This window comes from Pistacia vera, unplaced genomic scaffold, assembly GCF_008641045.1.
Source record: "Pistacia vera cultivar Batoury unplaced genomic scaffold, PisVer_v2 Contig344, whole genome shotgun sequence".
Taxonomy (NCBI): Eukaryota; Viridiplantae; Streptophyta; class Magnoliopsida; order Sapindales; family Anacardiaceae; genus Pistacia; species Pistacia vera.
In genome coordinates this window covers 2,135,837-2,158,441 of record NW_022196162.1, presented here as the reverse complement: position 1 = coordinate 2,158,441, position 22,605 = coordinate 2,135,837, and the positions used below count along the sequence as shown (strand labels likewise).

The window sequence follows — 22,605 nt, the reverse complement described above, 5'->3', positions numbered from 1 at the left end:
GATCGAACCTTGGAAACTAGTCACATTGGAGGTTCTGGTCGCTCCGACCTGAATGGGATGGGCTCAGCACAGGGCCTTTGGCGAACACGACCATCAGCGCAATTCCTTGCCTAAGCGACCTGACAATCTTCATCCTAGCGACCTGGATTCGTCGGACGCTCCTTTCTGTATCTTGGTTAGGATTCATGAACCTGGTTCTACGCTGTCAGCGCTCTGCACGCGCTAAAGCGTTTTGTCAGGCACATTAAATGCGTGTGTGCTGACCCGATGCCGTTTTGACAGCGTTGGTTGTGCAACGCATTCGAAACGACGACTCTTATCACGTATTTAATGCGACATGGGCGCATTTAATACGGAGAAGAGAGAAAGCTGTCGTTTCGATCTGAGGGGTGGTAACCGTCGATTCGCATCCATATAAATCCTACATTTTCTAGATGACGCCACCAAAATCTCTTTTGCTTCGAGTGACAAACCTTCGCAAACTGAAAGCTTTTGTTTTTTCGATTGGCGTTTCTCATATATCTGAAACAAGATTCGACCTTAGTCGCATGTCCCAGAAGGTAAGATCTTTTTCTTCTTCCTTCCTTTTGTTTGGTGGGCAATGGCGTTGGTCTCCCGGTGTTTCAACCAGAAGACGTGACGCCGTCATTGGATTCGAGCCGTGGATGACGGCTCGAGTTACTGTTAGGGTTTAAGGATTTGTCCCACGCCTCCGTGCGGGACATGCGATGCTAAATGACCCGTCTGTCGATGTTGCAAACTGGAATGGAACCGTTAACATCCAGACCCAGGAAGATCCCCAGCTCGTCCTCGTGGAAGTTTCCCGAGGATGCATCCCTTATGTCTTTTCGTTCTCACCCAAGAAGAGTTTGATAGATAAAAAGCAGTTTATGACGTCCGCACGGAGGTGTTCTTGACAGCCTCTCGGTCGTCATGGCATCCTTCAGAACAGCCTAGCTGTGATCTCCGAAGAGATCTTCAGGGTGAGGGATGATTCCATTCCTCCTTTCATCAGTTAGTCCTAGATCATTTCGGATCGCACCTGCAGCTGACCTGCCAAACGCGTATGTCATCGCCGTCATGATGTACATCGCATGCTGCGAGAATGTTTTGGGGCGAGCCAACGACGGTGGAGCTCGGCGTCGCCTACTACCTATAAGAGTAGGACAAGGACTCATATTTTGTCTCGTGACCTAACCATTGCCGCGGATACATACTATCCCAGCAATGCGGGGCCTACGAGAAAAGTTCTTCTTTTTCTGTTATGATGGCTACTGCCCGCGCTTTCAGGAACCAAGTAGGTGTTTTCTTCGCTAGGTTTCATTATCTGCTCGCATTGATTTATAATAACGACATGCTTTTTTTTCCTTTGCATTAACAGAACGACCAGACAAGCCCTACTCGCCGACCCAGATAGGCTCGTATCTTTTGGAGTACTGGACGAGGAGAGCCGAGACGCAAAGAAGCTTATGATAACAGCAACTTGCGAAAGTACGGTTTTTTTAGCAACAAGCGTCTCTAGAACCCTAGAAGTAAGTTATACTGGTTTCCTTCTGGTCGTAGAATAATTTCGTTTACTAACTACTTGCGTGCGCAGCTATGCCTCCAAAAGAGTTCGAGCAGCCTCACCAAGCGTCGTTCGTCTTCCCTGGATCGGGAGAGAGAGAGCGGTCGAACTGCTTGTCTTATTCCGGCACAGCCGGTGCGAACAGTCGCGCCCCCCCTTCCCGTCCTGTGCAAGAAGCGACCAGGACTGAACAGGTCGCTCAGGCACCATCTGCTCACCCAAGGCGAAGGCTCCGGCCCAGAGGTCGAAAAGAGGAAGCAGATTTAGGCTGAAGAGTCGAGACTGAATCTGAGGAGAGCCTTTAGGTCGCACAAGAATTAAGGAGGTCGGCAGGTGCCCGTGAGCGAGGCGGTCGCTGTCGACAAGGCGAAGGACGTACCAGTGCTAGACTCATTGGGGAGTCTGCCCGAATACCTGCAGCCGATAGTTTTATTGGTCTGCTCGAGTGCGAGCTATCGGGTCATACGACGAGTTTGCTGATACTGGCGACGACCTGATGACCAAGTCGTTCCAGCATCTAAGCAAGGTAAACGAGCTGTATTTGAAACTTTCATTCTGATTTATTTCTAACTCATATCTTGCTCGCAGGCGTTCCTTGCGATGGGATGTCTATGGAGAAGACACGACTGGGGGCCGCAAAAGGGACAAGCGACCTGAAGGAGAAGGTCGCGAAGCTGAAGCAAGAGCTTGGAGTTTGTCAAAGAGGAAAAACACAGGCGTTCGAAGCAGCGAACGGTATCTGAACCAAAAGGACGCTGCTTAACTAACAGTGGACTTCCAAAAGACGGAGCTCGATTGGCATGCGAGAGAAGTTAAGGAACTTCAAAGGACAACCGCCAGCTCTCTTAAACGGAGGTCGAGAGAAAAGGACCAGAGATCTAGCGACCTTCGCACGGCTCAGCGAGCTGAACAAGAGAGGGAGGCCTCCAAAAGAGGAAGCAAGCTCTTGACCGAACTCCAGAAGAGTCGGGAGAGAATTGCTTCTCTGACTGAAGAAATGCGGAATCAGTTCAGAGGAGCTGGAGGAAAAGGCCGCAGACTAGGCAATCGGGTCTATCTACTCCCTGCGAGCAAAGAACCCAGATTTGGACATGTCCGACCTCCTGGAGGGTTGGTGAGAGCCCTGCTGATTCTGGCGGAAGAAGACGACCAAGCAGTAGCTGCCTCCCGACAATCCGACCAGGCAAGGAGTTTCTGGTTCGAAGGATCCCCCTGACCACCTTAGTGTAACGAGTCACCCCCATTGTAATTGGGTCTTTTGTTTGTACATAATGAGAATACATTTTGCTTTAATTGCTGTTCGCCTTTTCATATATATGTACAATTTACAATCTTGATTTACATAGGCAATTACATACAAATTCTTACATGCGAACGAACACATGCGAACTGTTTCGAGCGAACAAAGTAATACTTGACATTAAGAAATTAACAAAAACTGAGAGTTGAGTTCGGGATTACTGATAGTATGGCCGGAGGTGCTCGGCATTCCAAGCTCGAGGTACTTTAGAGCCGTTCAATCTTTTGAGGTGGTAAGTCCCCGGTCTGATCACTTTGTCGACCCGGTACAACCTTCCCAGTTAGGTCCTAGTACCCCCGCACTTGGCTCTCTGGTCCCGATGAGACTTCCTTTAGCAAAGGTCTCCGACCTGGAAGTCTCTTCGCTTTGACCTTTAAGTCGAAGAACCTCTTTGCGCGCTGCTGGTAGGCTGCTATCCTTAGCGAAGCCTTGCTGCGGTGCTCTCGACCAGATCCAAACTTGCTCTCATATGTGCTGTTTCGTTTCGACCTCATTGTACAAGTCCCTCCAAAGAGAACCGATCCCGACCTCTACAGGGATCATCGCTTCGCAGCCATAGGCTAGCGAAAAAGGGGTTTCCGAGGTGGAGGTTCTTGGAGTTGTCCTGTACGCCCATAAACTTCGGGAGATCGTCAGCCCAATTTCCTTTGGTTGCCCCGGCTTGGCCTTTAGATTGTGCTTGATGGTCTTGGTTGACTGCTTCAACTTGGCCATTCGCTTTGCGGTCTGGCGACTGAGGCAAATTTTTTATGGATGCCCAGCTCGTCGCAGAACTGCTTGAACTCCTCATTATCGAATTGCTTTCCATTATCCGAGATGAGGTGTGAGAATTCCGTAGCGCACACTATGTTTCTTGAAAACGAAGTCTTTTAGCTTTCTAATCGTGATCGCGGCTAGCGTTTCGGCTTCAACCATTTTTGTGAAATAGTCTACCACGACCACGGCATACTTGACCCCCTCCCTTTCTTGACTGGCATGGGACCGTAAGGTCGATCCCCCCACATGGAAAATGGTCAGGGCTAGACATAGTAATTAGCTCGTGAGATGGGGCTCGTCGCAGAATGTTCGCGAACCGCTGGCACTTGTCACATTTTTTGACAAAATTGTGCGCATCTTCTTGGATCTGGGCCAATAATATCCCTGACGACCAACCTTGTTCGCAAGAGATCGAGCGCTGTGTGGTTACCGCAGATCCCTCATGAATTTCCCTCATGATGTAGTCTGCTTCTTCACTGGTTACACATCGGAGGAGAAGGGCACTGAATCCTCTCCTGTACAGCTGATCCCCGATGAGTGTGAAACAAGCAGACCTTACCGTAGGACCCTTTGCCTCGACCTTGTCGCTCGGCAAGGTCCCATCCTTGAGTATTGACAAACGGGAGTCACCCGGAAATCCAGCTAAAAACCACATTCACAGGCCTGTTCGGTCGAGCTGATAGTTTGGAGCATCGACGAAACAATAGGAATGTTTCAGTAGCCTCAAATCTAACGACGAGGCTATTTTTTGCCAAGGCGTCCGCTATAGAAATTGGCTCTCTCTGGGATCTGAGCGATTTCAAGTGCTTAAACCGACCCTAGAGAGGTCTTAGCCTCTTTCGGTAGCGGACCATGTTTTTCTTCCTTGCCTTGGTATTCCCCTAGGATTTGGTTGACGACCAACATAGAGTCGCCGTAAATGCTGATCGCGGTTGCACCCATTTCTTTGGCAAGTCGCAACCCGACGAGCAGGGCTTCATACTCGCCTCATTGTTGGTCGCTTTAAACCCAAACCGGAGAATACCATGAATTCGAGCCCCCTCGGGCTCACAAGGAGAAGACCCTCACCTGCTCTTTTCCTATTTGATAACTCATCGACATAGAGTTCCAGGTTGACAGGTTCTGAATACTTTTCTTGCCCGACTTCGCTAGGCTGTTGCTCGCTTGGGAGATAGGAAAATTCCGAGATGAAGTCTGCAACAGCCTGCCCTTTGATGGTCGACCTGGGCTTATACTTTAGGGTCGAACTGGCTCAATTACATGGCCCATTTGATCAGTTTACCCCGAGGCCTCTATTTCTGGAGGACCTACCTGAGGGGTAATTTGTCATTACATTGATCGTATGGGCATGGAAGTAAGGTCACAGTTTTCTAGACGCGACCAGCAGAGCAAAAGCTAGTCGCTCCATTTCTAGATACCGCAGCTCGGCATCCGATAGACGCTTACTTGCATATCTACTGGCCACTGAGCCTTTTCCCCCTCTTCCCCGTATTAAAGCTGCACTGACCGCGACTGAGACACGGACGGTAGATGAGCAAGATCTCCTGTGGAAAAGGCTTAGAGAGGAGAGGTGGCTTCCCAAGATGTTCTTTTTATAACCTGGAATGCCTGCTCCATTCGATAGTCCACTTGAATTTCTTATTGACCTTTAGGACGCTGAAGAATGGTAAACAGCGGTTTGTTAGCCTTGATAGTGAAGTGACTAAGTGCCGCTATTCGCCTGTTCAGACTCATGACCTGCTTTTTACTGGTCGGGTGCTCTCCATATCGAGCAGAGCTTGAATCTTCTCGGGGTTTATTCTCTTGCCCCGCTGATTGACCATATATCCGGAAACTTTCCTGACGATACCCCCGAATGAACATTTGAAGGGTTCAGCTTCATTCTGTAGAGTCGAGTAATGTCAAAAATCTCAGCGAGATGCGCATATGTTCTGAGGCGACCTGGGATTTGACCAGCATGTCGTCCACATAGACCTCTATTGTCCTCCCCGATCTGATCGGAGAACATTCGGTTGACCAACCTCTGATAGGTCACACCCCGCATTCTTGAGGCCGAAAGGCATGACTTTGTACAAGTATAGCCCCCGGTCTGTAATGAAGGTCGTATGCCTCCTCATCTGGCCTAACATCGGGATTTGAATGTACCCCGAGTATGCATCCATGAAGCTTAACAGCTCGTGCCCCGAGGTAGCATCAACGAGCTGATCGAATTCTTGGCAGGGGAAGCTGTCTTTCGGGCAAGCTCTTGTTGAGGTCCGCTGAAGTCTACCACAGGTCCGCCACTTGCCTTTGGCTTCTTTACCAGACCGCGGGTTGCAACCCAGGTCGGGTAGAGAGCCTCGCGAATGGATCCATTTCGGAAGAAGGTTCTCCCTCTTCTGATTTTAGTGTGGCGTACCGCTTCGGATCCATCGCCCCTTTTTTTTTGGCGAACTGGCTTGGCTTCACTGCTGACGTTCAGTGAATGGAAAATATGTCCGGGCTGATCCTGACCATCTACATGCGACCAAGCGAACACGAGTCAATGTTCTCCTTCAGAAGCTACCAGCTCGGAAGCGAGCTGAGGGTTGAGACAGCTTCCGATCTTTAGCACTCGGCTCAGCCTCTTTGGATCAACCGAAACTTCGGACAGATCCTCAACTGGGCCGCTCGGGGGATTTCCTGAATTCGCGGGATCTATCTATCCTCTGCCGAACCAGGCTGTTGCTCGCATCCGGCTGATCGCCATAGCCTGGTGAGCAACATCGCGAAGTGCCCTTTCCCTTGTCGGCCATTTGGATCGCTTTTAACATAGCATTTCGCGACATGCGCTTTGCGATCCGCTCACCTCCCCTATCCCCGGTGGAGGGTGGGGAACTTCATCTTGAGATGATAAATATAAGTGACTTGCCCTGAAGTTCTCGTAGAGGTCACCCCAAGATTCCATTAGCCGATGGGCAGTCCACGACCAAAAATTCGGTAACCCTAGTCACCTCAATTGTGGTCGCCGAGCGTGACTGGCAGCTGGATTGTTCCGTTGGGGATCAGGTGGATCCCCTGTAAAACCGTATAGAGGCATCGAGGGCTACTTCAGGTCGCCTCGACTAGTTCATTCTATCGAAATGGACTTGACAGGATGTTCACAGCGCTTCGTTGTCTACAAGCATTCTGCAGACATTATGACACCCTATCAGGGCGTGATCACCAGAGCATCCTCATAGGATGCTCTGGTGCAAGCGAGCTGCCTCTCTCTCTCCTCGCAGAAGGTGATCGTTCCTCCTTCCTTTCTGGCTTTTTGAGGTCGCTGCGAAGTGTTCATTACCCTGATCGGGTCGTGATGCGCTTCGCGGCATACCTTTCCTCCTGCGCTCCTCGCGTGTTTCCCGCAAGGTGGGACCTTCGAAAATTATGTTCACACTGCTATACCCCGCTGCGATCATGACGCTTTTTTCTTTTGCTCCCCCCTTGGTTTTCTTTGGGAGTCATCAATGTACTCCTTGAAGTGCCCCTTCTTGATGAGCTCTTCGATAGCCTGCTTTATAGCTCGGCATTCATCAATGAGATCCCATTATCCTGATGGTAACGACAATATTTTTTGTTGTTTCTGGCCGTAGCAGGGGTTTTCATGGGTTCGGGCTCACCAAGCAGGCTGGCCTCCTCGATTTTGTCGAGGATTACAAATGGACACGTTTAGCGGAGTGTATTGAGTCCTGTCCTGGTTGCGACGAGGAACAGAGCATAGGACTTTTTCTGCTCGTAAGGGGTTCTTTTCTTCCCTTCTTCCCGCTGATCGTCAATGTCTTCTTCTTTGCGATCATCCTCCTATTATCCCCCGACCAGACATGCTACTGGAAGTGTCGTGATCGCGACAGCGAGCACCTGCCAATGAATTCTTTATTCGGAGATACTTTTCTGCCAGGTTATAGAATCTGTGAGGGAAACTTGTCCTCAGCCTGCAGTTCTTTCACAGGTCGTTTTTGCGGGCGAACTCCAGCATTTAAGTGTTCGGATGGACTCTTCTGGAGCGTGGGTCACCTTGTTGAGTTCCCTTGGAAACAGTCAATGTAAGACTGTAGGGATTCGTCTCTTTCTTGCCTTATTTTGCTGAGGTAGCTCAAGGCATTGAAAACTTTCGATTGGCTTGAAAATGCCGCAGGAACGTCGTGCTCATCTGGGCCACGAACTGATCGATCCCGCTGGGAGCGACCTTACCACCCGCTTCGCGTGAGAAGTCAGCGTCGGCCAAACAACGACATTTTGCAAGGTCCGAAACCTGGTGGAGCTCTCCATCAGTTCATTGAACTCTCATATAAATGATCCTTGCGAATCATAGTTTCCATCAAACGGTTGTCATGTCTGGCATCCTGAACCTGGTAGAAGTGGAGCAGCTAGCACTTCGAGAGAAAAAGGTGATGCAGAGGCGACCTGCGCCTGTTCATTTTGCTGCTCCCTTACCCTGCCATGTCACCTATAGCTCCTCATTTGTGGTACGGAGCCATCGGGATTGCTTTCATCACCCGTGCGAGCTCAGCCTTATCGTGTTGCGGTTCAGGAAAGTCCGGAGGTCGATTCCTCCTCGCCTCGGCCGGCATTTCCGTCGCACTTGACACCCGAGCTGACTAAGGCGTGTGAAGGCTGGTTGGTGCGGGGTATTTTCACCACCCTCGCGGTGGTACTAACCGCCCTTGCGAGGTGTGGGGGCCACCGGCATGATAACGATCAGGATCGTTCTACGGTGGTGATAGGAATCAGATCTCGCGCCCAGCATTTTTCGCTTGGGTTTGCCTGCGACGTGGCATGGACAGCTCTCGAGATTCACTTTTTCACCGAGTCCAGCTTTGGCCACACCCTGCTCCTCCGTGCGCCTTTTGTATTCGCTGGTCCTTGGGAGCCCGTAGGCTTACTTTTTTGCCACTTGCTTACCCTTGCGCCTACGTGCTGTAGTGCTTGCGGCACGGGCTATCACCCTTTGCCGCCCTTTCGGGTGACCTACAGGCGTCTTTGACGGTTGTACCGTCCCGACTGTCGTAGATGAATGCCTTGGTCCAAACGGTCCAGCCTCTAGTTGACCGTCTGGAGAGTATTGTCGAACCTCTCCAAGTAGCTTCTGATAGCATGTCGAGTTGGCGGAGCTGCCAGGATATCCCCAGCAGCATTTTCGAAACTGGAGTATGTTGGAAGGTGTGTCCCTCTAGCTAAGGGGACTCCTTCAGCACGCTGGTTAGCTTGCTCAGGTTCAGATTGACGGGCCATTTGTAGCTGTAGGACCAATGGGTCGAAGATTCTCCTGATGAAGGGTAGACACTAAATCCGCCCTCCTTCTAGCGCCAAACTGTTGATGCTGGATTTTGGCACCAACTAATTGTCACGTGCGCAGCGTTGATTGGTCAAGAAGCACACGTGATATGAATATAAAAGCGAAATAAATGCAAAGAGAGTTTTTAAAGTGGTTCAGATGCTAAGGTAGCAAGTCCTACGTCCACTGATTTGTATTGATATTGATGTGTTGGGTCAGGTCGCAACAGCGAACTGACTTACAAAAGATTTGGAAAAAGTAATGTGTTGTTTACAGGGAGAGAGAGAGAGTTTTTTAGTGCGAATGGCTGAATCCCCTTAGTGAAGGGGTCTTCTTCTTTATATCAAACTGAAGCGTGTAATCATCATTAAATCCATGGGTTGGTGTGATTGTCAGGATATAATCCGGCTTTATGTCCCATTGCACTCTTCCCAAGCTGATTTTGCAGGATTTATTGCAGGGGAAAGGGACACATGTGAGCTCCATATCATTTGGCAGTCTGACATGTGCTTGTTGCTCTGATGGGAGCAGGTCACTCTTCACGTGACTTTCCCACGTCAGCCCTTACTTTCCCAGGCATAACAAATAACTATGGAAGGTTTTAATGTAATGAATGAAGGAGAGAGAAAATAACAGCATTATAGGCAGTGCTCACCAAATACTACTGGTGGGGGAGGGAGATTTCTCTTTTGCAGCATGCTTGGCCAAAGCTTTTGGCTTTGCTACCATATGATTGCCACTTCTCTCGACTCCAGAGGTATAAAACCGAAGAGCCTGTTAATTTTATATTTGCTTATAAATTTTTATGTTGGACTTATTGATTCTAAAACCTTTGTATCGTTTGATCGTGGAATACTAGAAATGTTAACTCAGAAATACTCGTGTGCAAACTCAAACTTGATAGGGCTGGAGAAGCGTGGATGTACAATTGTGCTGGAGTAGATGCCAATACCTAGCCCTTACCCTCTTTTACGTGGCAAATCATTCGATCGAATTGTCTTTTAATTTTCCTCATGCAGGTTTCTTTTTCAGGGAACATGACTCTCTACAAATTGGGTAAGTTAGTATTATCTAAAAACTAGCTTCAACATTTTATTTGGAGGATCGACCAGGTAATTTATTAATCATGGATAATAATGGACATTCCTTTTTTTTTAAGGATGCATCAAACCCTGGTTGAGGCTTTCTAAGCATGCAGGGAACATGCTAAGGAAAAGGGGGAAGTTCATGTAACCCATAAATGGCTGATCCATTTGATAGGTGTGGAGATAGAGAATTAGCAGCGAAGTAGGGCTGTCTTTGGTTGAAAAAACATGGTTTTACAAATCGGATTATCCGGTTATGAAAATAAGAGAGGCTTTTGGCACAAATTCAATAAGCTTTTTTCCTGTTGGTTTATGCATGACTGTTGTTTTTGTTAATGCCGGTTGTGCAAAGAAAAGAGAAAAAGGATGAAAAACTGGACTGAATTTCATTAGACAAAGTCTGCATATAACATACTTTTGCTTACTGTTTCACAACTATCAGTGACTTTTACTTAATCTAGCTAAACCACTCAAGTTTAACAACTTCATTAAAATAAGCTGAGTCAACAAATTCAAAATTTACAAAAGACTTAAACTACTGACTCTAGAACAGCACCATGCACGTCCATCTACAATAGCAAATAGCTTCAAACTTTCAGCAACCATAACTTCCAGCACAGCACCAACCTTTAACACTCCACCTTGGTGCTTTGGTTAGAAACACCAAGTTCTAGCCTTAAGGCTTCAACTTGGATTTGCACAATGCCTTTGTCATAATGTCAGCGACTTGATCTTCCCCTCTGCAGTGCACTAAATTACTTCTCCACACTGTTCAGCTTCCCTAACAGCATGATACTTATCTTAATATGCTTAGTTCTACTCGGGAGTATAAGATTCTTTCCATTGCAACACCGACTAGTTATCACATAAAATCAAAGTAGGACCACCTTGCACTTGATGCAAATCATTTACCATCTTCCTAAGCCACACAGCCTAGTTCACAGCTGCTGCGGCAAGACGTATTTAGCTTCACAGTAGACTGTGCCACAGTTTCCTACTTCCTTGACAGCCAACTGATTGCACCCTTATTCAGATAGAACACATAACCATGTGCTCCTAGCATCATCCAGGGATCCACCCAAACCACTGTTAAAGTACCCACAACCTCAAACTTTCATATTTCCTAAACTAGATGCCTAACATGCTGGTTTCCTTTCACATACCTCACACACGTTTGGCAGCTTTAGTGCAATTCACTTGGATTGCTCATAAACCTTGAGAGGTAGCTTGCAGTGAACATTAGATCAGGGTCTGGTGGCTATGTAATATGCAAACTTCCCACTAACACTTCTGTATTTCCCTTCATCTACCGTCTCTACAACCATCTGTTTTGCTTATTTTAGGTTGGGAACCAGTGGAGTATTCACTGGTTTGCAATTCTCCATTCCAACCTCAAGAGATCTCGTTGCATAACTTTGTTGACATACAAAAAATCTCACCAACTGCCTAATTTTCTCCATGCCAAGGAAGTACTTCATCAATCCCAATCTGTCATTTCAATTCAGCTTGCATATCCACTTAAACTGGTCCAATTCATTAGGATTACTCCCTATCACCACCAGTCATCACATATAGAGAAACCACAGCACTCGTCTCTTCTCAGTTTTCCTAATGTAAAGATGTGTTCATTAGGACTTCTAGTGTATCTAAGGCTACATAAATGTCATTTATTCAGCTGTACCAGGTTTTAGGGGCCTGCTTCAAGCCATACAGGCCTTCTTAGTAGGTACACATCTTCCTCCTTTCCTTCAACCTTTAGCCTTCGGTTACTCTACATACCAGCTCCTCTAAAATCCATCCATTTAGGAATTTGACTTGACATCCAACTGGAAATTTTCCAGTTGAACTGAGCTGCAAGTGCCAATAGCACCTGATTGTGTCTTGCCTAGCAACCGGGGCAAAAGTTTCTGAAAAATCAATGCCTGGTTGCTGTGCAAAACCCTTCACCACCAGCCTGCTTTGTGCTTGAGAATTGAGCCACAAGGTGAATTTTCAGTTTGAAATCCATTTCACCTAATAAATTCCTTTTTTCAGGTCTTGGTACTAATTTCCAGGTTTGATTTTTGTCATCATGCTCAGTTCTTCCTGCATTGCAGCCCTCCATATTCAGATTTTGCACATCAAAATAGCATCTTTGTTCCACCACTGCCACTTGCACCTTTCATACACATCAGCCAGAGTTCTAATTCCTCTAACAGAATGTTTTCTCTTCCTCATCAAATCTGCCTCTTGAATCAGAACCTCATTCTCTCTTCTTGACATGATTCAGCTTGCACATCAATCCCCTTTTTTCTTCCCAGTTCCAGACTCCACATTCATCAACCTTTATGTCCCTTGTGATTACAATCCTCTTGGACTCAGGAACATAAACTCTATAAGCTTTAGAGTTGCTGCTGTAGCCTATAATATCCCAATTTCTGTCTTGTCATCCAGTTTGGACCTTTTGCTAGCTAGGATCATCACATAGGCTATGCTTCCAAATTCTTTCAGGTTCCCTACTGTTGGCTTGACTCCACTCCATGCCTCAATTGGTGTTTGATGTTTGACTACCCTGGTGGCAGCCTATTCAGTAGGAAACTGCTATATTAACAACTTCGCTCGCCCAGAACACTTTAGGGAGGTTCTTTCCAACCATCATACCCTGGCCATTTCCATAGTTCGGTTTTCTTCTTTCACAAACACCATTCTGTTGAGGGGTGTATGCTACTGTGAACTGCTGTTGAATTCCAGCTAGGCTCAGATTGTCTTGAACTCATTTGAAGTGTACTCCGTTCCATTGTCACTCCTTACTGTTTTGATCAAGGTTCCAGCTTCATTCTCCACCAGCAACTTAAATTGTTGAACATAGCCAGCCACTTCTTTTTTTCTGCTTCAAGAAATAAACCCAAGCCACCCTTGGAAGTCTCTATGAAAAGTTACAAAGTACCTGCTCCTTTAAAGATTCCAGTCTTCATTGGACCACACACATCGCGTAGATCAATTGCAGCTTGTGACTTGCTCTCCAGGCTTGATCTAAAGGGAATAAGGCCCTGCTGATTTGCCAAGCTGGCAAGCTGTGCACAAAGTCCTCTTCTCTCCTATCTCGAGTAGGTCTATATACCATGTCCCTTGACTTGAGGCTCTTTAATCCCAGGCCTGACCAGCACTTGCTGTCTGGATGTCCTTTCTTTTTGCTGGGAACATGATGGATAATTTTCTTCCTCCACTCTCCTCTTCCCCACTAACACTAGCCTTCTCTTTTTCCTCTCTATCTCCAGCATATTTTCTATTACATCCCTGCATGTTTACTCCCTTTTGACAGCCAACTAGCACCTTCATTTGAGTCCTCCTGCCTCATCAACTTTCTTTGTTCTTGGGCCGCAGGCATGAACCAATTCATGAGACTAATTTGGGAGAGATCTTTTGAATCCTCTAAGGAGGATATCTTGGACTCAATCTTTCTGGTAGGCTGACCAACACTTTCTCAACTCATCATCTTTGTCACCCATCTCAACTCCCAACAACCCTGATTTTGTTCACCACACTCATGATCTATCTACATACTCTTTAACTTTCTCTAACTCTTGCATTCCCTCAGGCATTTCAAACTCTCTGTGCAGGTTCATGACTTGCATGTTTCGGGTTGTATCACTCCCATGACCTCTTCTCTCCAATCTATCCCAACTTCCTTTGCAGCTTCACATGCATTATCCTTGTAAAAACAAGGTCTGTTACTCGGAGAATGTAGTGAGAAAGGGCTCTTGGAGCTTTTGACATTTCCTCATACTCCTCATTTGATTCAAGGTTGGGTTTGGACCAAGCTATGGTGGTTGTTTCTCCTCTTCCACATATAGCCACAGCCCTTGCCCTCTTAGGTAGGCTCTCCATTCTAACAGCCCAGATGTGATACTGGTCTCCATTGACACACTGGAGGTGAGAGGGAAGCCGATTGAGTAGCCATGTAAAAACTGGTTGCAGTTTTTTGGAAGTTTTTGTTCTTGCGGAAGATTGGTGATTTGGGATGAGTTTTTGAGTGAATTTTTAGATGATAGTTGGTTAATGCAGCTCTGATACCATGTTTAGTGTTTTGTTAATGCCAGTTGTGCAAAGAAAGAGAAAAAGGAATGAAAAACTGGATTGATTTTCATTAGACAAAGTCTGCATATAACATACTTTTGCTCACTGTTTCAACAACTATCAGAGACTTTTTCTTAATCTTAGCTAAAACCACTCAGTTTAACAACTTCATTACAAAATAAGCTGAGTCACAAAATTAAAAATTAACTTAAATTTACAAAGGACTTAAACTATTGAACTCTAGAACACACCATGCACGTCCATTTGCAACAGCAAAAAGCTTCAAACTTTCAGCAACCATACTTTCCAGCACAGCACCAACCTTCAACAGTGACATTCAATTTGCTAAGGCATCAGAAAATGAATAATAATAAAGTTGAAGCTCTGCTGACCAAGGCCAGCTCCCAGTTCAGATTGTCTTTTACTTGAGCTACAAGTTTGTATATAAATAATTATATATTTCCAAGTAGTATCCTGACTGTTAATGATTATGTTCTGCAGTATTTCTGTTCAAATTTAATATTAGTTTATGATCTTATTATTAATCATTTGTTTCATTATTTCAGATTATTTATTCAAGGAATGATAAAATATTAAAATCTCCTATCCTATGTAATCAATTTATAGAAAAAAATAAAGAGATATATAACTACGAATCCTCTGTTGGCATCATACCTTTTGATTTGAACAACTTTAACAGCTTTTGATGGTGGAATCAATTGGCTGTGGTGGATACAGAACTTTCTAATGTTTCCTACAAATCGCAATAAATGTTGCATTTCTTTCTCTCTGTTACTACTTCAAAATGCACAGTTGTGCTTGCAGGGAAATTCATTTGAATGTCGAGTTAATAGTTCTTCCCCAAGAATTGATAATTTTGCAATTACGCATTAAGCATTTTAGTTGTTGTTTTTTCTTCGGATACTTCATTGTCAACTCTATTTCCTTCTATGCTAAGTACTTAATTTGTCAGTTTAACGGACAGTTTGGTGAAAGAAGTGAAGATAATCCTTGACTTATCCAATAGGGATAATGCCACTGTTTTTGAGTGACATTAAATTAGAAAGTGGATTGGAATTTACTATTAATTGATAATCCATGACATATCCTTTCATTTTCCACTGTATCTACTCTGCGTTTCCCTAGATAAGTGATTTAAGGAAATGAAAAAACTAGAGACATTCTCCAATCACAGATAATGAATCGTGAATCTAACCAAGAGTTTTTTGGCTGTATATAATACCTCTTGACATAATTATATTCTTCAATTAAACTTGGATATAAGTTTATGGCTAAGTAATTTCAGAAAGGATGCAAACTTGGAAGGGTTTAGTGTAGTAAATGCAGGAGAGAAAAAATAAAGCATATAGCAGTGCTCACCAAATACTACTGGCGGGGGAGGGAGATTTCTCCTTTGCAGCATGCTTGGCCTATGCTTTTGGCTCTACTGCCACACATGATTGCCACTTTCTTCTCGTCGCGACTCCAGTGTATAAAGAACTAAGAGCCTGTTTAATTTTATTTTTTTTATAAATGTATATGTTCGACGTATTGATTCTAAACTTTTGTATCTTCTGATCCTGGAAATACTAGAAATGTTAATGCAAAATTATTCCAGAGCAAACTTAAACTTGATAGAGCTGAAGGAGCGTACAGGAAAACAGCTATCAACAATTCATTCGATCGAATTGTCGTTAATTTCCTCATGCAGGTTTCATGTACAAGGAAACAGCTATCAGCAAATTGAGTGAGTTAGCTAAACGTAGTTATCTAAAACAAGCTTCAAATTTTTTTAAAGGATCGACAAGGTAAATTTATTTAGTCCACGGATAACAATGGACATTTTTATTTTTATTTTTCTAAGGATGCATCAAAATCTGGTGATAGCTTTCTGAGAAGTGCAAGGAACATGCTGAAGAAGAAAGGGAAATTCATGTAACCCAAAAACTTCTAATCCATTTGATAGGTGGGAGATAGAGAAATTAGCGGCGGAAGTAGGGCTGTCTTTGGTTGAAAAAATACGGTTTCACACTGGAATTATCCAGGTTATGGAAATAAAGAGGGTCCTGGGTCCAAATGCAATGAGAGCTTTAATGTTGGTTAAGCATGACATTCAAATTTGCTGGGCATGAGAAATTTTGTATTAATGCATATCTGCACAGTACTGCCATCGCCCCTTCGAATATTATGGAGTGGTTTGTGAGGAGTACCCCAATAATAACTGTCCAATCCTGTGAATTTGCTTGTATTATCTAAAAAATCTTCTGTTTGAACATCAATCGTACTTGCAACATTGTCTAATTCGGTTCAAGAGTTCATATATTAGGATCCTCGTGATCCAAGTGCACTTACCAAATCAAACATGTGATTGGAGAACTTAGTCATGGACTTCGCTTTGTTTAATATACAATGCAAATACTTAATTGTTACAGGTAGGGTGAAATCAGTCGAGTTAATTGAACTCGACTCAAGTGTTATAGTACCGAATTTAGTTCGAGTTTAAGCCTAACGAGCCTGAGAAATCGAGTTCGAATTGAATTTGGTACCTGAAATTGGAATTCAAGTTTGAATTCAAATTCGTATAATCGAGTTTTACTCAAGTTTTATTCAAGTTCCATTATTAGAGTTTGAGAATACGAACTTCAATCGAATTCGGCATTCGAGCTTTAATCAAGTTCAAGTTCAATTCAAGTTCAAGTTCTAGAGTGATTGAACTCAACTCGACTATGTCGAGTGAGTTCGAGCCAAAATCAAGCTTAGCTCGATTTTCACCCTAGTTACTGCCCAGTAGAAGTGAGAAAGACGGTTGACTTTCATTTAGTGAATAGATTAAACCAGGTTGCTGCTGTTTATGCTTTTAGTAAGGAAATTACCAGGCCAATTGATAGTGTTGAAGGTTGATGCTGTGTTGGAAGTATGGTTTGCCAAATGTATGAAAGACTGAAATGTTTTTGCTGTGCATGGAAGTGCATGGGGTTGCTTCAACGGTTCAGTAGTTTGTTCTACACTACCGTAATTTTTAATGTTAATCTTTGCATTTGTTGGCTCAGCTTTTTGTAATGAAGTTGTTAGCCTTGAGTGGTTTACCTGAGATTAAGTAAAAGTTTCTGATAGTTATTGAAACAGTACAGTGAAAGTATGTTATATGCAGACTTTTGTCTAATGAAAAGTAGTCCAGTTTTTCATTCCTTCTCTCTCTTTTCTTGGTACAACCGACATATCAAAAACTAACATGGTATTAGAGCTTCATTAACCAACAATCATCTAGCAAGTTCACTAAAAAAACTCATCCCAAATCACCATCAAACTTCAACCTTTCCGCAGAACAAAACTTTCAAAAACTGCAACCAGTTTTTTTGTGCATGGCTACTCAATCTGCTTCTCTCTCACTCTAGTGTTCATGAGGACCAGTATCACATTTGGGCTATTAGAAGTGAGAGCCTACCTAATAGGGCAAGGGTTGTGGCAATATGTGGAAGAGGAGAAACAGCCACCTCAACTTGGTCCAAACCCAACTTTGAATCAAATGAGAATGTATGAAGAGAAATGTCCAAAGCTCCAGAGCTCTTTCTCACATACATTCAGCAGTAACAGACCTTGTATTTACAAGGATAATGGCGTGTGAAACTGCAAACGAAGCTTGGGATAGACTTAGAAAAGAGTTCATGGGAAGTGATACAACCCGAACATGCAAGTTATGAACCTGCGCAGAGAGTTTGAAATGCTGAGAATGCAGGGTAGAGAAAGTTAAAGAGTATGTAGATAGACTCATGAGTGTGGTGAACAAAATCAGATTGTTGGGAGTTGAGATGAGCGACAGATTGTAGTTGAGAAAGTGTGGTCAGCCTTCTGAAAAGATTTGAGTCCAAGATATCTTCCTTAGAAGATTCAAAAGATCTCTCCCAAACCCTCACTGAATTGGTTCATGCCCTGCAGGCCTAGAACAAAGAAGGTTGATGAGGCAGGAGGACTCAATGAAGGTGCTATGTTGGCTACTCAAAAAGGAGTGAATATGCAGGGAAGTAATAGAAAATATGCTGGGATAAAGAGGAAAAGAGAGAGCTAGTGGACAGTGGGAAAGCAAGTGGAGGAAGAAACTATCCACCATGTTCCCGCTGTAAAAAGAAGGGACATCCGGACAGCACGTGCTGGTTCAGGCTTGGGATTCAATGCAGGGGATGCAAGCACTCGGCCACATTGAAAAGGTGTGTAGGAACAAGGCTGCACAGCCACCACAGCAAGCACAAAGTGCAGATGACCGCAGTAAACCAGTGAACCAGAACACTATTTGTAGCTTCATGCTACTCAATGCAGACTAGCAGAGATGTTTGGCTGATAGACAGCGGATGCATTACCACATGGCACAAATCTGGAAATTTTGTTAGGCTGGACAGGACCTATAGCTCCAAGGTTAAGATTGGAAATGGTGACTATATGGAAGCAAGAGGATTGGAGATGGGCAGTCCAAACTCAAGCAGGAACTAAGGTTATTTCTAATGTTCTATTTGTACCTGATATTGCATAAATTTGTTAAGTGTAGGTCAAATGTTAGAGAGAAATTATACATTGCTTTCCAAAACCATTCATGCATTATAAAGGATAGTGAGGGAAATGAGTTGTTGAGTGTAAGGATGCTGGGTAAAAGTTTTTCCTCTGGACTAGAAGAACCAGAAAACTCAGCATTAATCACCAAGGTTGAAGATCTGAGTTATGGCATAGAAGACTAGGACATTTTCATTACCTTGGAATTAAAGAGCTCAAGTCAAGAGATATGGTATTAGACTTGCCCAGAATGAATAGAAGAGGACCTTATGCACAGCCTGCCAGCTTGGCAAACTCAGTAGGGCCTATCCCCTTCGGATCAAACCTGGAGAGCAAGTCACAAGCTGCAATTGATCCACTCAGATGTGTGTGGTCCAATGAATACTGAATCTTTAAATGGCAGTAGGTACTTTGTACTCTTCATTGATGACTTCCAAGGGTGGCTTGGGTTTATTTCTTGAAGCAAAAAATGAGTAGTTTGCTGTGTTCAAACATTCAAGTTGCTGGTGAGAATGAAGCTGGAACCTTGATCAAAATAGTAAGAAGTGACAATGGAACAGAGTACACTTCAAATGAGTTCAAACAATCTGCAGCCTAGCTGGAATTCATGTAGCATTCACAGCACCATACACCCCTCAACAGAATGGCGTTTGTGAAAGAAGAAACCGAACCATTATAGAATGGCCAGGTGTATGATGGCTGGAAAGAATCTCCCTAAAGTGTTCTAGCAGAAGCTGTTAATACAGCAGTTTTCTTGTTGAATAGGCTGCCCACCAGGGCAGTCAAACATCAACAACCAATTGAGGCATGGACTGGAGTCAAGCCAGCAATAGGGAACCCTGAAAGAATTTGGAACATAGCCTATGTGATGATCCCAGCCAGCAAAAGGTCCAAATTGGATGACAAGGCTGAAATTGGGATATTTATAGGCTACAACAGCAACTCTAAAGCTTATAGAGTTTATGTTCCTGAGTCCAAAAGGATTGTAATCACAAGGACATAAAGGTTAATGAATGTGAGTCTGGAATTAGGAAGAAAAAAGGTTTGATGTGCACCTGAATCAGTCAGAATGAGAGGAATGAGGGACTGATTCAAGAGGCAGATTCAGATAAGGAAGATATCATGCTGTTAGAGGAACTAGAACTTTGGCTGATGTGTATTGAAAGGTGTATATGGCAGTGGTGGAACCAAGTGCTATTTTGATGCTACAAAATCTGAATTGTGGAGGGCTGCAATGCAGGAAGAACTAGGCATGATCAATAAAAATCAAACCTGGAAATTGGTACAAGACCTGAAAAGAGAAAAGTCATTCAGGTGAAATGGATTTTCAAACTAAAAATCAACCCTGATGGCTCAATCTACAAGCACAAAGCAGGCTGGTGGTGAAGGGTTTTGCATAGCAACCAGGCATTGATTTTTCAGAAACTTTTGCCCCGGTTGCTAGGCAAGACACAATCAGGCTGTTGTTGGCTCTTGCAGCTCATTTCAACTGGAAAATTTTCCAGTTGAATGTCAAGTCAGCATTCCTGAATGGATGGATTTCAGAGGAGTTGTATGTAGAGCAACCTGAAGGCTACAGGGTTGAAGAAAGAGGACTATGTGTACCTACTAAGGAAGCTTTGTATGGCTTGAAGCAGGCCCTAAAGCCTGGTACAACCAAATAAATGACCATTTATGCAACCTTGGATACACTAGAATCCTAATGAACACACTCTCTACATTAGGAAAACTAGAAAGAGTGGCTGTGGTTTCTCTCTATGTTGATGACCTGTTTGGTGACAGGGAGTATCCTGATGAATTGGACCATTTAAGTTGGATAGCAAGCTGAATTTGAATTGACAGATTTGGGATTGATAAGTACTTTCTTGGCTGGAGATAATCAGGTTGCTAGTGAGATTTTTGTATGTAAATAAAGGTATGCAACCGAGCTTCTCTTTGAGGTTTGGAATGGAGAATTGCAAACCAGTGAATACTCCACTGTTCCCAACCTGAATTAGCAAAACAGATGGTGCAGAGAGTGTAGATGAATGGAAATACAGAAGCTTAGTGGGAAGTTTCTGTATTACATAGCCACCAGACCTGATCTTATGTTCACTGCAAGTTACCTCTCAAGATTTATGAGCAACCCAAGTGAATTTCATTTAAAAGCTGCCAAACGTGTGCTGAGGTATGTGAAAGGAACCAGCATGTTAGGCATCTGGTTTAGAAATCTGAAAGTCTGAAGTTGTTGGGGTACATTGACAGTGATTGGGGTGGATCCCTGGATGATGTAAGAAGCACCTCTGGTTATGTGTTCTATCTGAATGACGGTGCAATCAGTTGGCTGTCAAGGAAGCAGGAAACTATGGCACATCTACTCTGCTGAAGCTGAATATGTTCTGCCGCAGCAGCTGTGAACCAAGCTGGTGGCTTAGAAGATGCTGAATGACTTGGCATCAAATGCAAGGAGGTCCTACTTTGATTCTATGTGATAACCAGTCGGCTATAGCAATGGCAAAGAATCATGTACTTCACGGCAGAACAAAGCATATTAAGTTAAGTATCATGCTGTTAGGAAAGCTGAACATGTGGAGAAGTGAACTTAGTTCACTGCAGGGGGAAGACCAAGTTGCAAACATCATGACAAAGGCATTATGCAAATCCAAGTTTGAAGCCTTAAGGCTAAAACTTGGTGTTTCCAGCCAAAGCACCAAGGTGGAGTGTTGAAGGTTGATGCTGTGCTGGAAGTATGGTTTGGCCGAATGTATGAAAGACTGAAAATGTTTGTGCTGTGCATGGACTGCATGGGGCTGCTTCATGGTTCATATTTTAAGTTCTACTGTAATTTTAATGTTAATCTTTGCATTTGTTGGCTCAGCTTTTTTTGAATGAAGTTGTTAGACTTGAGTGGTTTAACTGAGATTAAGTAAAAGTTTATGCTAGTTGTTGAAACAGTAAGTGAAAGTATGTTATTGCAGACTTTTGTCTAATGAAAAGAAGTCCTGTTTTTCCATTCCATTCTCCTCTTTTCTTAGTACAACCGGCATTATCAAAAACTAACAGATTGTAATAATGGGCTTCAAACTCTTGAACCCAACTATCAAGAACAAGTCTGGAAGCCTAATACTTAAATAGCAGAATCTTAATCACATAGACAAACCTGAAAAGCCTCCTCAAATACTGCCTATCGGCCAGTGGGCTAATGACTTAACTATTATACATGTTAGGTCCCTCAATATGCTCATTCTTCTCTTCCCAATCAAAATGCAGAAAATTTGATCAACATTACATTAGAAATCTTCAATGGAAATGGGAGTATCGTACACATCCAACTTCCAAAATCTTATTGCTAATGAGTTCGTAATACTGGACCAATGATGTGGTGCGCCTATCTTATTTAACAACACTTAATGTCTCATTTATATGTGTTTATTTAAAGGGTATTCAAGGCTTCTATGTAGATTTTCATTGACTGGTGATGTCAAATTAAAATTTACTCAGTGACGGGGGTTTTTGACATGAATTGACAAAGCTCTTCAAAATCGTATCTATGGCTTTTAAGATAGTTAATATATGTTATATATAATTCAAATACAAAGAGTTTCACTATCTAGTTTAAGTAGTTCTGTATATTCTACCTTTATTATTCATCACAGTAAGAGCTCCTCTCTCGTAAGCTGCTCTAACTAGTACTATTAACATGACAATCAGTTGGCTTGTAGTTTTTGAACGCACCCCCAAATTGACTTTTAGTGTGTAAAACAAAAAGTAATTATTTAACTTCAATATGAAACCAGAAAACAAGTATCCTGCGTTTAATATTGAAGGCTAATTGCAAGGAATGGGTTAGAAACTCTGAACTAAATACTTCAATAACAAAGTCTACACGCCAATGACTAGAGTTGTCAACAAATATGAAGCCCTCTTTGAAAAACTGAATATGCCAATGGGTAAATTAATTAAGACTTAACTACTGAATTACTTGTGAAGTACTTAATTTTGGTCTCTTTTTGGATTCTACCTGCGAACAATACACCAGAAATTA

At 43.6% G+C, this 22,605-nt stretch overlaps 1 long non-coding RNA gene across 1 annotated transcript in view; it reads left to right on the top strand.

Annotated features, from left to right (window-relative positions):
• Positions 1-9,898: 9,898 nt before the first annotated feature.
• The window catches only part of LOC116138787, a 28,486-nt gene continuing 15,779 nt past the window's right edge, over positions 9,899-22,605 (top strand). Inside the window, exon 1 of the long non-coding RNA XR_004129350.1 lies at positions 9,899-9,954. This is a non-coding gene — a long non-coding RNA (uncharacterized LOC116138787). The remainder of the gene's footprint in view (positions 9,955-22,605) is intronic.